At 40.0% G+C, this 3617-nt stretch overlaps 1 pseudogene; it reads right to left on the bottom strand.

Moving 5' to 3' along the window:
- Positions 1 to 730: 730 nt before the first annotated feature.
- On the bottom strand, positions 731 to 1233 carry LOC115460250 (annotated as a pseudogene).
- Between the last annotated feature and the right edge of the window lie 2384 nt (positions 1234 to 3617).

Raw genomic sequence — 3617 nt, 5'->3', positions numbered from 1 at the left:
CATTTTTAGCATGCATTAAAAATTAGCATGCTGTGTGGATGCCTATAATATTCCTATGGGTATTTACACAGTTAGCATGCACTAAAAACACTAATGCACCTTTGTAAACAGGGCCCTAAGTGCTTTGAAAATGAGCCTCATAGTAATACAAACCTAAAGCAAAATTAGCAATCAGGAAATAAGTACAAAAAAGTGTTGAAGAATTTGTGAATTACAGTAAGAGTAGGTAGAACAAAATGTAAAATAGTGTGTTTAAAAAAATGATTATATTCTAATCACCTGTAGCTACTTCTAATCAGTTTATGCCAGTTAAGAGTAGACTTTAATGAACTTGCAATAACTGTGTAACTGACCAAGCATAATACAAGGCGAGCTATGTCATTTTTCTCTTTCTGTGTATAGTTCAGTGATGTGTTAGTCAAGTTAGTTCAAAAACAGAGAAAAGAAAATAAGATTATTTATTTATTTATTTGTTACATTTGTATCCCACATTTTCCCACATACTTGTAGGCTCAATGTGGTTTATATAACTCTGGAGAAGTGGTTACAACTCCAGTAAAATGGATACAAGACTGTTTTTGTTGAATAGTTAAGTGAAGCAAAAATGGGTTAACCACATAAGACATCATGAAACGGAGGTTATGAGTTATGTTCCTGTCATGTTTCAGTTATGTTATGTTGCAGTAATCGGCGATTATGTCAGATCAGTGGGATATGCTTTTTTTTTTTTTTTTCTGAAACTATTTTTTTTTAATTTTAATTTATATACACATGTGGATTTACTCCCGGGCCATAAGCTTCTGCTTCTTCAGCTTTTTCTGAGATATCTTTTTCTTCTGAGCGACTTCCTCCTCTGGCTTGGGAACAATCTGTTCTTTCTCTATGAGAATCATCTCAATGTGGCAGGGAGAGCTCATGTATGGGTTGATGCGGCCATGAGCACGGTAGGTCCGTCTACGCATCTTAGGGGCCTTGTTGACCTGGATGTACTCAATGACCAAGGAGTCAACATCGAGACCCTTGAGCTCAGCATTGCTTTCAGCATTTTTAAGCATGTGTAGCAGGAAATCTGTGCTCTTTTTAGGCCAGCGTCCCTGTGTCCAGCCCCACTGTTTGGCCTGCCAACGCCTCCATTGTAACGTCGAAAGGGAACACACTGCTTCTTTAAGGTCACATCCTTTAGATACTTGGTAGCTTTGCGAATGTGCATGCCCTTGATAGCTTGGGCAGTCTCACGATGATTTAATCTACACAGTCATCATAAGAAAAATGTCAATGTCAGTCAAGATGTCATTTGCTTATTCCTGATTGGAAGATGAAGGGTTACTTTTGAAAGCTAATAAAAAAAGTATTATCAATCTGGTAACATACTGGGATATGCTTTTTTGAAAAGATGCATTTTCAGGTTTCTGCAAAAGCTTAGCAGGTTGTTTGTGATTTTCAGGGCTTTAGGTAGAGTGTTCCAAAGTTGTGTGCAGTGTGAAGAATAAGGGGCTGTCCTATCCTGGGTAGGCCACTAGGTGGTGCTGTTCCCATAGAAATGGGGGAAAATGATTATGCTTAGGATGGGTCACTAGAGGGAGCCAGTAGGGGAAGGTCCAGGTGGAGGTCGCTAGGACCTGGGAGAGTCCTGGATTGGAAACAGGTGAAGGTTGTTATGGGCTGGGTCTTGCCTGGAATTAGGGGGAAGAGCCTAAAGGGGTGTAGAAGCTAGTCACCCATTTTATACCTGGCTGAGTTTTGAAAGAGAGGAGAAGAGAAAGGAACTGGCGAGCTGGCAGCTGAGGAAAGAGGATTTCCTGAAGGTACTGGCTGGGCTCTAGAGAGACTGTTGTATTAATCCATTGTATATAGAACTGTGTAAGAAGACCAAGGAACTAGCAGCCAGGGGCTGGAGGACAGAAGGCTGTTAGCACTGAGCCCAGGTGTCTATGGGTGTGAGGCTCAGGGGGAACATCTGTGAAAGTGTTTGAAGTTTGTGATAATGTTTTGAGCTGGAAGAAGTGTGCCCCAGGGGGCTGGAATAAAGAGCTGCTTGGTGAATATGCTGTGTTGAACTTGAGTGATTTGCATCTAATCTGCATATTTCCTGCAAGCTCACCCTGAGTGAAAAAAGGGCCCAGGATCTTGAGGTTGGAGTGTTTAGGATGCTGGGAAGAAACTGGCTGGAGTCCTGCTCGGGAGCCAGAGGCCAGTGAGGCCCGCTGGAGAGCAGGAGGAAAAGCCTCGTCTTCACAGAAGACATAGGAAAAACTGTACACATGTGTTGATTTTGTACTTCAGACCTGCACATCTTGGGAAGTGGAGGTTTAGGTATGTTCTTACTTTTTCAAATGTTTCTCTTAGGTAAGTCGATCAATTCAGTCATGTATCCCAGAGCTAGACCATGGATTATTTTATGAACCATGGTGCATACTTTGAAAGCAGTATGTTCCCAGATTGATAATACCTTTTTTATTAGCTTTCAAAAGTAACCCTTCATCTTCCAATCAGGAATAAGCAAATGACATCTTGACTGACATTGACATTTTTCTTATGATGACTGTGTAGATTAAATCTCATCTCTAGCATCTGGCTTTTCTCTTCAATACAGCACCCTTCTTCACACTTTTTAGATTGAATGATATATACCACATTTGAAGATGTGCTCATGAAGGATTCCTTTTATGTAGAATATTTTTCCTTTGTGAAGGACTGTGGATTCCTGTGAAATGTGTTGCCAATGATTGCAGCTGGATATATTGCAAGGATATGTGCCACTGTCTTGTTTTTTAGTTCCTATTAGGAGCTTGCTTTTTGAGTGGCTGAGGGAAGACCAACACTGGTGAGGATGGGAACATCTCTTTCAGTAGTTCATCCTCCTGGAGTAGTGTTTCCAGAAGATTTTCTGTTGAAAGGAACACTGAAGTATGGACAAGAGTATTCACAGATAAATGGAACTAATTTTCAGCAGACTAAGCCCTGTTCCTTGAAACAAAGATATTTATAGAAAATAACATTGAGAAGAGTCATAGCTAACATTTGTCATCTTTGTAGTTGTTGTATGGTTTTTGCTTTTTTTTTTCTGCAGTGGTTCTTTCTCTGTTTCAGAGTTGTTTCCCATTGCAGTTTTTGCATTATACCATTAAGCCAATCAGAGTAAGCCCTTATGGGTTATTTAGAGTAAATGTCTACAGCTTTCCCAGGGCAGTTGAGGCTTATTTTGTTTAAAGACTTAAGTGATATATAGCATCACCTCTCTCAATTTATAGAGTAAGAGTTTCTAATTTGTTTACTTTAACTTTATACCACCAGCTCCCTTTTTTTCCACACCAGTATTATTCCAATTAACATCTGAATCAGAGTACAGACTCTTTGCTGTATCAATTCCAGCATCTTCATTCAACAGCACAGATGATTGACTCTTCGCAGCTATATGCACTGTCTTCATTCCCTTATTAGAACCAGATCAAGCAGCTCTGGACTTACAATTGTTCTTCAGCACCTTTTTCAATTGACTCACTGTCACCTCTTTCTGAACACCCTTACCCACAGCAGAACTGCAATGCACACTATTATTCTTTTGATGCACATCACTAGGTTCAGTCACCTTTTCTTCAAAATGTTTGGGCTACCTA

This window comes from Microcaecilia unicolor, chromosome 1, assembly GCF_901765095.1.
Source record: "Microcaecilia unicolor chromosome 1, aMicUni1.1, whole genome shotgun sequence".
Taxonomy (NCBI): Eukaryota; Metazoa; Chordata; class Amphibia; order Gymnophiona; family Siphonopidae; genus Microcaecilia; species Microcaecilia unicolor.
This window is presented reverse-complemented; position numbering and strand designations above follow the sequence as displayed.